Source organism: Canis lupus, chromosome 2, assembly GCF_003254725.2.
Source record: "Canis lupus dingo isolate Sandy chromosome 2, ASM325472v2, whole genome shotgun sequence".
In the NCBI taxonomy this organism is placed as follows: Eukaryota; Metazoa; Chordata; class Mammalia; order Carnivora; family Canidae; genus Canis; species Canis lupus.
Window position 1 is genome coordinate 39,434,209 of NC_064244.1, and position 14,957 is coordinate 39,449,165.

The following is a 14,957-nucleotide window of genomic DNA, read 5'->3' on the forward strand; positions in this document are numbered from 1 at the left end:
AAAGAATAACCTTTTTACTTTGGAATAATACAGAAACATTACAAAGACAGTACAGAGAGTCACTGTAGATCCTTCAGCTATGTTGACATCTTAAATAATCAGGATCCATTTGTCAAAACTAAGAAATTAACATTAATTCAACATTATTGGCTAAGTTATAGATTTCAATGGGATTTCACCAATTTTCCACTAACATTCCTCCCTTTTTTATTATTGTGATAAGAACACATAATGTGAGATTTACTCTCTTAACTTCTCAAGTACGCAGTTAAGCATTCTTAACTATAAGCACAATGTTATACAGCAGATCTAGAACTTTTTCATCTTGCATGACTGGGACTTTATACCTGTTGAACAGCAACCCCCCTATTGTCCACTCCCTCCATCCAGTTCCTGGCACACTCACCATTCTAGGTTCTTAATGCTTTTAAACTCAAGACTGCATTTGGTCAATCACAGTGAATTTATAAATGTTAGAAATAGGCTGTCTATAGTCCCTGCTCCTGTTTTTCATCTTAAGGCTTTCTTGCAGACTTTTTTGCACAACAAAGTTCCAGATGAATATTTCACACTAATGTACCTTGTCTAGGACCCAGGGCAGTCTGATGTATTAATGTGTTAACCTTTACTGTCCAGAAATGGCAGAAAAATTAGAAATCTATATTCATTAGGAATGGCAAATGGAAACTCAAATATGTACATAATGTATATTTAAATATTTTATTTTCATATATTAATTATGAGGAGAGATACATTTATCTACCTTAATTATAAGCAGTATATACATGCTGCTATTTCCACTTTGTTTGGAACTGGAAAGAGGCAGATATAGGATCAGAATCCTGGTTTGGCTGATACCAATGCCAGCAGTCTTGCCACCATGCCATGCCTTCTAGTAGGTATTAGGATTTGGTGGTAGTTGTGGTTCCTCAAAGAGTTTTTAATTCTTTACAAAATAAGGATTTTTATGCACACCAAACTGATCACAGCGGCCACATGTAAGGAGTGGAGAGAGATTGATAAGAGAAATAGGAATTTTACATCTCTGTGTTGATTGACTTATTTAAATAATGAGTATGGGTTCATGTAGTTCTTGTCAATTTTTAAAAATTAATTAAAAAAGCCCCTTGTGCATCAGTACTGGGAATACCAAGCAGTACAACCACTTTTGAAAACAGTTTGAAAGTTGTTAATCAAGTTAAATATACACATACCATATGACCTTGCAATTAATTGCATTCTTAGTTATTCACCCACTAAAAATGAAAGCATATGCCCACAAAAAATCTGTACCCAAAGTTTATAAAGCTTTATTCATAATCACTAGAAACTGAAAACAATCCATGTGTCCATCTATAGGTGAGCAGATAAACAAGCTGTGGCACATCTTACAAGGGAATATAACACAGTAGTAAGAAGCAACATACTACTGATATATGTAACAAGGAGGCTGAATTACAAAAGCATTTTGCTAAGCTAAAGAAGTCTGACATAACAGGTTACATATGATTCTGTTTATATAACGTGCACTAAAAGTGAAAAACATAGGGACAGAAATCAGATCACTGGTTGCTGGGAAGAAGAGGGGGGAACTAATTATATAGTGGCATGAAGGATCTTTTTGGAGTGATGCAAATATTTTTACTTGATTGTATTGGTGGTCACACAATTATGTGTGGATTCATCAGAACCCATTTAAGTTTATATCAAAAAAGGGCTAACTACAGATAAATTATGGTTTATATTACAATTGTATAAAATATAGTATATAATGTAATAATATTACGTATAATATATAGTATATAGTCTAGTGTACACTAATAATTTAAATCCTAGTATATAATTGTTATAGTATATAGTATTACAGTATATAATTATATATTATATAACTACTAGCATTAAATTATAGAATGTAAATATATACTATAATTTAAATTATGTTATATGTACTTTATATATATACTATAACTTATAGTCATATATAGCTATATATGTCTATATCAAGTTAATGTTATTTTAGTAGAAATTATAATTTATAGTTTATATTTTTATTTGTAGTTTATATAATTATATATGGTTTATATACAATTATAGTTTTATTTTATTTTGTTTTTAAAATATTTATTTGAGAAAGAGAGAGAGAGGGAGAATGAGCTGGGAGAGGGACAGAAGGAGACTCCTCCTTGAGCAGGGCAGCCCTACATGGGACTTGATCCCAGAACCCCAGGATCATGACTTGAGCCGAAAGCAGCCGCTTAACTGACTGAGCCACCCAGATGCCCTATAGTTTTATTTTAATGTAACATAATTTATATTATAAATCATAGATCAATAAATATAATTTAAAATTTAATAAACAGAGAAAAGGGAGACGTTTCAAACAATTAAGGCTAAAAATGACATAGTGAATACCTCATAGGGATAAGTTCAGCAGAGTGTGGACCATCTGGCAAAGACACAGCAGCAGGAACTGGGTGGTGGGTGATTATGTGATGATTTCCAAGGTTCCTATTCCTTGTTCTAGATGCTCATCATTGTTCATGCATCTCTCCACTCCAGGAGGCAGCTATTCGCCTATACCTGACTCTCCAGTGAATTAGAATAGGCCCCTCCTCTATGTGGAGGAGGTGCAGAACCACGGAGCACTCCTTTGCTGGCAGATGGTGCCCTAGTGAACCTCAAGGATGTCTCGGGACAGGCAGAACAAAAAATATGTGCCTTGTAATAGTCTCAGGTAGGAAGAAAGTAGGAAGAAGGAATCTATCTGCTAAGCTCCATCCTTTTTTCTGTTTCCCACTGGTCAGGCTTTACCCTAGGGAGAGTTAACTCTTTTATGCCTCAAGTTACCTCATGCAATCCTTTTAGCAGCCCTTTGGAAAGCTAGATTAAATGCACTATGCTTTTTTTAAAAAAAATTTAAGAGTCTATTTATTTATTTGAGAGAGAGTCGGCGGGGGGGGATGTGGAGGGGCAGAGGGAGAGAGACAAGCAGATTCATACTGAGCTCGGAGTCCAACAAGTGGCTCTATCTCACAACCCTGAGATCGTGACCTGAGCTGAAATCAAGAGTTTGATACTTAGGGATGCCCGGGTGGCTCAGGGTTGAGCATCTGCCTTTGGCTCAGGGCATGATCCTAGAGTCCTGGGATTGAGTGCTGCATCAGGCTCCCTACAGGGAGCCAGCTTCTTCCTCTGCCTATGTTTCTGCCTCTCTGTGTGTCTCTGATGAATAAATAAATAAAATCTTAAAAAAAAAAAAAAAAAGAGTTGGATACTTACCCGACTGAGCCACCCGGGTGCCCTAACGTACTATGCTTTTATAGCATAAGTCCAGATGTGGCAAGAGAAGCAAGAAACCCAGGGCATGTAGCTCTTAGATTTGGCTGCACAGAGGCAGTGGGGAGGAGGGTTCTTGGCTTCTCCCAGCAATGAATGATCAGCCCTAGGTGGCAGATACCTATGGGCTTAAGGGGAATCAGGTCATTACAATGGCAGTCAGGCCAGAACAAGCAGTGGGGTCCTGAAGTTAATGGCACCAAGAGAAGATGAAAAGGCCTAAGATTACAATTCAGGACTCAAAATTATTTGTTGAGTAAATGAGTGAACAAATGAATCAATGGAAATGATAGGAAGATGGTAGCAGAGGCAGCAAAGTTTTTAAATCTTCCGAAATTCCCTTAAAAAAAAAAAAAAGACAGAAAACTCTAATGGCAAAATCCAAGGCTCAATGTCAACATCTTTAAAAAATCTAGATGAACATGATATCTTCATGAACCCAAAATATAAGCAGATGGAAGAAAATTACCGGTAACTAAAGACACACTGTATATCCATGCCGCATGAGGGAGCAGTGAGGTATCTGACGATCCTGAGAACTCCAAAACCGACAATGGGACTTAGTGAAATGCAGAGTGAAGCAATTTGAGAACAACTGGAATGAGGAGGACTTGCGAACACTCCAATAAAGCTGTGGCTGTGTGGGGTCCACGATAAGATGCAAAGATGCTGGTATAGTCTTGGCTCTATGAACTTTCACAATTACAAAGCCCCCTTTCAGGAGAAAGTTTCACTCCAAGGGTAGAGCTCTAAGAGTAAAACCCCTATGGGGAAGGACAGGGTAGAAGAAAGGAAAAAGAAAGTCTAAATAAAAGAGCAAAGAAACCATATCTCAGGACGCAGAAGGCCATTAGAAAAGAACTCTGTGAGGACCTCGTAAGAGGAAGATCTAGAGCACTGAAGCCAGAAAAGCTGTTCAGACTCACCCTTTTTTCACAAAAGACAAACTGAATTCATATAAAAAGAAACAAATGAATTTGATCATGGTCAAATCCAGTATTAATCTGGATGTGTTAACTTACTTCATTGTGGTAATCATTTTACAATATATATGTATATAAAATCATTGAATTGTATACCTTAAACTTTATACCATATTATACATTAATTGTATCTCAAACTGGGGAAAAAATCCAACACTGTTATCATAGAAAAAAATAGCCAATTAAGAACATAATAACATGCCAACAATGAAAACATATTAGAAAGACATGCTTAAAAACAGATGAAAAATATAACATTATTGCAGGATGAGCTTACAAACTAATAAAACATTAAGAAAAGACTACAATAAAAATTAGAAAATCTCAGAAATGGGGCAGGAGAACTCAGAATTAATATTAATTGTTTGAGAAATGGAGACTAAAATGGGACCTAAGGGTGAATAAATATAAGAGATAATAACTGATCTAGGAGGTGAAAACGAGTGAATTTCAATAAATCAAAGAGATTGAAGAGAAAGTGGTGGATATAGAAGGTGAGCCAAGAATATCAACACACATATACCTAGGATGAGTATTCTCCTGTTAGAAGACCTACAAATAAGAAAATAAGAAGTAATGGAAATTGAAAACTAATTTACATTTTAAAAGCTAACATTTAAGGAAAACTTCCTGAGAAATAGAGATTTGACACTAGTACCTAGGAAATGAATCCTGAATGATCACTATCAAGATATATTCTAGAAGATGTCTGGAGTTTACCAAAAAAGAGAAAAATCATTTGGGCATTTAGTTAAAATATCAAGTGACTTAAGTGACTATCTTTGGACTTTATTCCATAATGAATAGAGCAACATATTGAAAATATTCAAAGAAAGGTAACACTAAGGCAAAGACTTTATATCTAGCCAACATGTTAAAAGTAATGAACATTAGAGAACCAGAGAATATAGCTCCCATGTGGCATTCCTGAGGAATTTACTAAGGAAAGGTTTTTTAGACAACCAAAAGGGAAAGGCATTGATTAAAGGACTAATGATGAGCATAAATATGTAGTTACCCATAAAACTATGATGGCTATAAGGAAAGTACTTGCTCAGTCCACTTGAAAAACAGAATATGGGATGCCTGGGTGGCTCAGCAGTTAAGCGTCTGCCTTTGGCTCAGGGCATGATCCTGGAGTCCTGGGATCGAGTCCCACACTGGGCTCCCTGCATAGAGCCTGCTTCTCCCTCTACCTATGTCTCTGCCTCTCTCTCTCTGTGTCTCTCATGAATAAATAAATAAGATCTTTAAAAGAAAAAGAAAAGCAGAATATATTTGTTGATTGTTTTATAGTTACTGATGGGGGTAAAAGGATATTTATTCAAATGAGAAGCTGGTAAATTGGGATGAGAGGAAAGAAATTATTAACTAATTTAAATATTTTGGGGGAACTGATAGAAAATAACAAAAATAAGATGGTGTGTGGGGAAACTAAGATTTCAGCTTCCTTTTTAAAAAAATATTTTATATATTTATTCATGAGAGACACAGGCAGAGACATAGGTAAAGGGAGAAGCAGGCTCCCTGCAGGGAGCCTGATGCAGGACTTGATCCTAGGACCCTGGGATCATGACCTGAGCCAAAGGCAGACATTCAACCACTGAGCCACCCAGATGCCCCTTATTTTAGCTTTAATACAAAACTAACTATTAAAGGGGTACCTAGGTGGCTCAGTTGGTTAAAGCATCCAACTCTTGATCTCAGCTCAGGTCTTGATCTAGGGCTTGTGAGTTCAGGCCCCACCTTGAGCACCAGGCTGGATGTGGAGTCTACTTAAAAATGACAACAACAACAAACTAATAATTAAAGTAAGTAAAAATATATTTGAGAAAATGAGTACAATAGACCACATAGAGAAAAATTATTGCTATGAAAGGCTTGTATATATAATATATAGGACAATAGGAATTGAAAAGAATACGATTCAAAGAAGTATATACTACATACTACCATCTGAATAAAAAAGAAGGCAAAATGAGGACATATGTATGTATTTGCTTATTTTTGCAATTAAGAAAGGATAAACCAGAATCTAATACAATTTGTTATATATGGGGATTGAAGAAAATTTCTCTGAGTTACCATTTCATGTGATTTTGACTTTTGAATTATGGCACTGTTTTTACTTATTAAAAAAAATCATATCAGTGCTCCCCTTCAGCAGCACATATACTAAAAATGTAATGATACAGAGAAAATTAGCACAGGCCTTGTACAAACACAATCTGTAAATTCATGAGGTTCCATATTTTCATGATGGGTGTTAACTAAACTTACTGTGGTAGTCATTTTGCAATACATACATATTCTTTTTTTTAATCTTATTTATTTATTCATGAGAGAGAGAGAGAGAAAGAGGCAGAGACACAGGCAGAGGGAGAAGCAGGCTCCATGCAGGGAGCCTGATGTGGGACTCGATCCTGGGACTCCAGGATCACGCCCTGGGCTGAAGGCAGGTGCTAAACCGCTGAACCACACAGGGATCCCAATACATACATATTCAAATCATGAAACTGAAACTAACACAATGAAACTAACACAATGTCAATTATATCTCAATAAAATTGGAAAAAATAAAAATAATAACATTTTAAAAAATACAAATAATAATGGGGCATCTGGGTGACTCAGTCCGTTATGCATCTGACTTGGCTCAGGTCATGATCTCCTGGGATTGAAGCCCTCATCAGGCTCCCTGCTCTGAGGAGAGTCTGATTCTCCCTCTCCCTCTGCCCTTCCCCTCCACTTGTGCGTGCTCTCTCTCTCTCTCCCAAATAAATAAATAAAATCTTTAAAAAATACATAAAATAAAAAGCCCACTACCACAAAGAAAAAAAAAAAAAAAGAAATCAACATGGAGAGGAAAACCCTAATTTGAAGAGAAACAAATGAATTTATTTCAAGGTTAAAAGCCTTTTAAACACACCATTACCTTTAGTCAGCTATATTCTAAGGATAAAATAAAAGCTGCAAACAATCTTGTACTTTATTAGTAAGTTTATTGTGGTAGAGACATAGTGATTCTGAACTATTCAGTGTATTGTAGGGAGCTGTAAGTAAGCAAATATACTGATGTCGGTGAAAGCCAGGGTTTTCAATGTGGGAAAAAGGAGATAAAAATAGGGACTAGGGGAAAAGAGGAAGGACCCTGTAGTGTTGGATTGGAGTTGGAGGACTGAGATAAATTAGTTATTTAAAATAAAATACACTTCCTGACTCTGTCCCCTGAGAAAGGCCTAGAAGCAGTGACACCCCACCTGCAATGAGCACTCTTCTCACTCAGTTCTTGGTTTCTAACAACTTTTTCTTCCTGAAAAGAACCAGGTCTGATTCCAGATCTGGGCCAAGGAAGGTACAAGATGAGCTTGGGATTTCCTCTGTTAGAAGAACAAAGAAATGCTCAAAAACAGGCAAGTGTCAGAAAGACATAGAAACCAGTTTGAAAGGGCTCCCATTTTGAAGGAGAACACATTTTGGACAAACTGAAGATCAAGAAGCAAGAGAATGGTAATGAACATTCTGAGTTCATCATGATACTCAAGAAAATTGCAGAAGTGTGTGTGAGGGAAACGAAAACCCTTTTTCTTCAACAGTGGAATGTCAGCTAATAAATGTAGAAAAAATGATAGATTTTCTTTAAATTGTGGTTTTTGCAATCACAATTGCAAATTGTTGATTCAGGCAAGCCTTTTTAATAATTGTTAAAGCAGTGGCTGAAAGTTTTGGGGGCACAAGATACTCTCATATTCTCACAGTACAATCCCTCGGGTTACTTCTTAATCACAAAGGAGAAAGATATGTCTTTATGACTGAGAGTGCTACCAGACAGCACCCCAATCAACTGATTCAACTTAGTGTGACCTATGAAAGAACACAGTGACATCATGTGCCTTTTGTTGTGATGCACTGAGAAGAACCCAGCCTCACTCCTGTAGAGCTGTTGCTAAAAATCTTTAACTGGATATAATCTGGAAGAAAAACCAGGCAACTCAAATTGTGGACATTCTATAAAAGCACTGGCCTGGGGATGCCTGGGTGGCTCAGTGGTTGAGCGTCTGCCTTCGGCTCAGGTCGTAATCCCTCTGGGGTCCCAGGATTGAGTTCTGCATCGGGATCTCTGTGGGGAGCCTGCTTCTCCCTCTGCCTATGTCTCTGCCTCTCTCTACGTGTCTCTCGTGAATAAATAAATAAAATCTTAAAAAAAAAAAGCACTGGCCTGGGGCACCTGGATGGCTCAGTTGATTAAGCATCCAACTCTGGTTTCGGCTCAGGTCATGATCTTGGGGTTGTGAGACTGAGCCCCAAACCCCATGTTGGGTTCTGTGCCAAGTGTGGAGTCTGCTTAAGACTCTCTCTCCTCTCTCCCTTTTCTGTCCCTCCCTGCTGCACTCTGTCTCTCTTTCTCTCAAGTAAATAAATCTTTTATAAAAAAAAAATAATAAAAGAACTGGCCTGAAAGTCAATGACAGGAAAGACCCATCCCTGCCCCCAACAAAAAAAGCAGGAGAATTGTTTTAAAATAAAAGAGAGACTGTAGGATGACTTTATTTTCCTTTTTTTTTTAAATTTTTACTTATTTATGATAGTCACAGAGAGAAAGAGAGAGAGGCAGAGATACAGGCAGAGGGAGAAGCAGGCTCCATGCACCAGGAGCCCGACGTGGGATTCGATCCTGGGTCTCCAGGATCGCGCCCTGGGCCAAAGGCAGGCGCTAAACCGCTGCACCACCCAGGGATCCCTGTAGGATGACTTTAAAACAGCATGTAATTCTTGATGAATCCTGGATAAGAACAAAAAGAGAAAGACAAACTCAAAAAAGCACCAAAGGATGTTACTGGTTACTCAAAAGAATGCCCTTGTGTCTTAGGAGGTAGATCTTGATGTATTTTGGAGTGAAGCTTCATAAAGTCTCTAACTACTTTTGAAATGATTCAGAAAGAAAGCCCTTATATAGGGGAAAATGTCCAGTGAATGTATGTAGCTGAATGTTAACAACTGATGAATATAAGTGAAGCATATTTAAGCATTCATTGTATTATTTTCTCAACTTTTCTGTATGTTTTCAAATGTTCATAATAAAAGGTTGGGGTGGGGGACAAACATATGGACTGCAGGTAGGTGCAGGACTCCACAGCAATAAATCTGCAGGGTAGCCAGCTAGTGACCCAGGACCTGAGTGACCTGGCCTGAAAAGATGAGCTGTACTGTATCTGCTGGGATCCTTCTGGCTTCAAGTAACAGGATACCTGAGTCAAAGTAGCTAAAACTGTAAGGACATCTAATTATCTCATGTAACAAGAAGTCTAAAAGTGAATGGCTCCAGGGTTGGTTAAATCGTCAACTCAAGGATGTTATAGCCCTCTGTCAGTTCCTCTCTAGTTCTCTTGGCTTTATTTCATTTTGTGACTATAAAGTAAACCATACAACCACAGCTTCAAGCATCATATCCTCATATGATATGTCAAAGCCAGCAGGAAGGGCATGGCCTAGCTCTTCTATAGGCTTTGCTCTCTTGTATCAAGGATAAAATTCTTTCCCATAAGCCTCCCCACCCTTCCTGAAGATTCCTCTTCCATCTCTTTGCCCTTCCGAACCAATTTAGTTTCTCACTTGGGGTTGTTCACCTGAACAAAACTAATTGGGAGGGATGGTTGTTGGATAGGCAGCCAATCATGTTTGCCACATGAGCCAGTCACACTCACTTGGTCAGGAATCTGAGCCAAGAAACCTCGCCTGGGCTTGCTGTTAGCACTCAAGCTGGTGGTGAATAGACAACCAGAAGCTGAGTCATGCCCATGGCACACTAGGCTTTGTAGAAACCAAAATTAAGAGAAAACTCAGGACATCTGGGTGGCTCAGTGGTTGAGCGTCTGCCTTTGGCTCTGGTCATGATCCCAGGGTCCTGGGATTGAGTCCTGTATTGGGCTCCCAATGAGGAGCCAAAATCCCTCTGCCTATGTCTCTGTTTCTCTATCTGTGTCTCTCATGAATAAATAAATAAAATCGTAAAAAAAAATACCACACAAGAGAAAACTCTATAGAGAGAGTAAGGAAGCTATTTGGTAGGGAAAGGAGAACATAGCACCTGTGCTGAGAAAGGTGGAGTTGCCTTGAGGGCTAGAAACTGCCCCTCAACCGCCTAGATCCCTTGTTTCTTAGTTATGATTTCAGTTCCAGGCCACAGAGAATATACCAGTAAGGACTTATTTGCCAATAACAGAAAAACAAAAAACAAAAAACACCAAGAAACTGCCCTGGCATGAAAGCGCAATTAGTTATAATTGCACAGAAATATCTTAAACTACCCAAGGCAGGAAGTTTGGCTTGCCTGGAAAATGTTAGAACCTTCTCTCTGCCTCTTCCTTTGTGTTTCTCTGGAGTTATTTCAACCTTATCTCTGCAGTAGGATATCTTCGCTTGCTGGCCCCATGTTATCCTACATTCATCCACACCTCCTAAATTTGTGTTAATGTTTTGAACCCACAAAGAACCCAGGTGATAGTCCCTAGGTCCTGGTTTCAAATTCCCACAGGAAAGAAGCCGAGAGGCCCAAGTGGGGTCAGATGACCAATATAGCAAGTCCACAGGCTTCAGGTCACAGCAGACAAGCATGGGACAGGGAGGAGGGTCAGTGCTTGGAGAAAGGGGTCACTGGCCTAGGCTGGAAAGATATCCCCAAAGTTATCCATCATGATCTTTAAGATAGTGGTTTTCAAGTTTTGGGTGGAAATTGGCCCCCCAGGGGGACTGTTAGCAATGTCTGGAAACATTTTTGCTTATCACAACTTAGGGGGTCGGTGTGACCTGCATCTAACACGCAGAGGCCAGGGATGTTGCTAAACATCCTATGATGCTCTCACAACAAAGAACTATCTAGTGCAAAATGTCAATATTGCTGAGATTGAGAACCCCAGCTTCCCTTTTGATTCTAGTTCTTTCAATCAAGTCAAGTATCTGTACCCACAGAGAACAGACCCAGGCCTGGGAAGTCGTGGGGCTCAGTTAGTATTTGTGGGGCGGAGAGTGAATGAAAACACCATCATGAGAGTGTGTGGATGCTGATTCCGCTGCCGATTATGTGGGTTCAGGGGGCACCCTCAGTGCAGGAGCACACAAAGGCAGGAGACCGTAGAGTTCTTGCCCTGGGGTGGGGCGGGGCGGGGGGGCTGTTAGACAGAAAAAGGAGATGGCATAGGCAGAAACATACAAGCAGAAGACAGAAGCATAAACACACATACTTTGGTCTTACAAGTGTTCAAAACACAAACAGCAGCTGCCTAGCCGGTCCCTACTCCTCCCCACACACCATAAGGTAGAGCTGTAATCCTCGCATTCCAAACAGCTGCCAGCTATGATCAGAGTGTCTTTTTTTTTTTTCCACACTAACTTGTCAGGCAGAAAGGGACAGGCTCCAGGCCACTGGGTTTTCTTTTTGGCGTAGTCAGTTCAACATCTGCTTTCCTTTCCTGAGGAGGGTTGTCAGCCTAAAATCTTGAAAAAAACAAAAAATTCTATAAATGGTACAGAGCAGAGAAGGGTTCAGAAACAAGGAGAAGAAAGAGTTTGTAAGGCTCGACATTTTCCTGAAATTCCTGATAAATCCACGTCTACTATTTGGCAAAAGGAAATAAGTTTTATGGACTTTGCCCAGCATAATCAGTCAGAAGGTAGATAATTTAGGGTCTTTGCTGCCCTCTACTGATAGTAACAAAGACTAGCAGGGGGTTCAGAGGGAGAGAGGCTTTTCAGCAGAGTGCTTCACCCCTTCATTTAATTTTTCAGCACGTATTTACTGAGCTTATACTCTGTGCAGACGCGGGGTGAGGCATTAAATACAGTCGTGAGAAATGCGTACCAAGTCCTTGCTCTTATAGGATGTACATTCTAGCAAAGGCGATAGACGGTGTGTAGGTCAACAAATAAAAAGCATTTGAAGGTTGCTTAAAATGCTCTGAAAGTAATGAACAGGGTAATGGGGAGAGGGGACAATTGAAGATTGCATGGGTCGGGAGGTGACACATGAACTGAGAATGGAAGCGGGAGACAAAGCCAGTAGTGGTGAGAACAGGACCCAACCCAAGACTTTCCAGGCAGTTCCAGAGCTGGGTGTAAATATGGGAGGCAGGAAAGATCTTGGTAATTTCTGGAACCCAGTGCGGAGCAGGGGACAGAGTGGAGAGAAGGCTCCAGATCATGAAGAAAACCTGCAGTCTGCAAAGGAACTTGGATTTTATTCTGAATACATCTTACTCAGTAGAAAAAGGTATTGAAGGTTGCTATTTTTGTTTTTAAAAGATTATTCTTTTGTTTCGTTTAAAGTAGGCTCCATGCCAAGCGTGCAGCCCAACACAGGGCTTGAGCTCACGACCCTGAGATCAAGACCTGAGCTGAAATCAAGAGTTGGATGCTTAACCAGCTGGGCTACCCAGGCACCCCTAAAAGATCATTCGTTTTGATGTAACATATTTGCTATAGAACATCAATAAAGACATTTCCAGAAGTACCAGAAAGTTTACAAAGGTACATGTCAAGTAAATAAGTGAACATCTAATAGGTAAACATACTTTGTCTCCTCTGTGGATAATAATGTCCCTGTGTAGGACCATGAACAAGACTAGGAGGTAGAGCCAGAGGGGGCTGTGCGGGGGTCAGGCTGGGCCAGAATGATGCTGTTGAGATGGACACAAATGAATGGGCCCGAGGTGCCTTTGGGAGTTGCATCTGCAAGACAAGGAGATGGGCTGCAGGTGGAAGATGGTGAGAGTTGCCGAGGCTATGAGGGCAAAAAAAATTGGCCCTGACATGCGATTGAAGAGAAGTGGCATTTGCAGCCTGCGACCCTCGCTCCTTATGGGCCGGCAGGTGAGGGCCATGCACTGGTGCTTCTTGGCTCTCTTTCCTTCTGCTCAGTCTGGGTGATTATACCTGACAGGTCTCAGGGAGGCATTCCTCATAAAAATGGCTGTAAAGCCTTTTGCTAATATGAAGCCTCCCATAAATGTCAGGGGATGAGAATTACAGCCCCGCAGCCTCATAAAAGAGAGAGCGTGTCGTGGCTTGAGGAAGCCACAGCGACTGGGAGGGCACCGAGCTGCCTTTGGAAGCTGTATTTTAGTTTCGGGGAAGAGAGGACGGGAGGAAGTGGAGTGCTGGCTGAGGCCACAGTGGCTCCCAGCCTTTCTTGAAAGGCCCAGTTATCAAACCTGTCAGCAAAGTCTCCCTGCATCTGGCCTGGGGCTTCTTCAAGGTGAAGTAGAAGAACTCTTAACTTGTTCTTACTTTTAACTAATGAATCTGAACTAAGAGTTGGTCTTTCCAACGGTTCTCTGCAACTGTTCTTACTAACTCAGTCAGGAGGAGTAGGGGTATTAGGGAATCTGGCCTCGGGCAGTCTCTGATTCCAGGGAATAAACAACATACTGCTTCCCACCTCCTCCAGGCCTTGACCCACCTGTCAGCTAATTAGTACATGTTCCCCAGGTGTTTTTCCTGCCCTGAGCTGCTCCCCTGCTCACCATCTGCCTGACATCCCTTTGATGTACCCCATATGTCTAACAGCCCCGACCCCAATGCCCTTTATTTCTCCCCTTTTATTTCTCTCTTTACTGTGCATTCAAGATACGGCTCAACATCCCCAGGATCATATGATAAGCATGGCATTGTGCTGAGGTCTTGGAAATGGGGCTGAGGGGCCTGGAAATATGATCTGAAGGCCCTGCTCAGAAGTTACTCATCAAGCTGACTGCCAGCTGGATGAGCAACTTTGAGGAGCACATACACACTCGAAAAGTCGAATAAAAAAAAATAACAATGGCTAACATCTATATTGAGGCCTGACTGCATGCCAGGCACCTGCCCGAGGGCCTTATCTCCAGGGCAGGGGGAGGGGGTCTTCAGAATAACCTGAGGAGGTGAATATGACTGCTATTTTCATTTTCTGTTGCAGGAGCTGAGGTTTGTGGAGGTGGTGAGTGGGGGAACCCTTCTTCAGAGGGCCTGATCCTGAAGCCTGGGCCCTGCTTTGTCTTTGGCCCATCAGTTACGATGACATGAGATTCCTTAGTGGCATGGGGGATATTCTGCATGCTGTTCCCTCTCTGAAGCCATGCTGTCTTTTTTTTTTAAAGATAGATTTATTTATTTATTTATTTATTTATTTATTTATTTATTTATTTATTTATTCATTCATTCATTCATTCGAGGTGGGGAGGGGCAGAGGGAGTGGGAGAGAGAATCTCAAGCAGCCTACCTCCTGAATGCAGAGCCAGAGGTGGGGCTCGATCTCAGGACCCTGAGATCAGGACCTGAGCCAAAATCAAGTCAGACACTCAACGGAGTGAGCCACCTAGTGCCCTGTGCTGCCTTTGTTTTTTTCCTTTCTCCTACACAACTGCATGTGCACATACACGCACATACACATACACCCCTTGATCTATATGCCCATCCCAACTCTTGGATCTTAGCGCACTTTGACATCGAATCAAAATTATACCAACATTATTGCATGTTCATTGAGAAAGCTTTTTCAAGGGCAAACACCAATAGCCGCAATAACTTCCAATAAACTCCAACAAATAATAACCTCCCCTCCAAACATCAACAAATTTATGGAGCAATTTTCTACATTATAAAACA

The 14,957-nt window shown here is 40.5% G+C and overlaps 1 non-coding gene across 1 annotated transcript; it reads left to right on the forward strand.

The window, feature by feature from the left end:
* Positions 1-6,469: 6,469 nt before the first annotated feature.
* LOC112660722 (U6 spliceosomal RNA) lies at positions 6,470-6,577 on the forward strand. The gene has a single exon (XR_003137161.1). It is a non-coding gene; the product is annotated as a U6 spliceosomal RNA (small nuclear RNA).
* Positions 6,578-14,957: the final 8,380 nt, after the last annotated feature.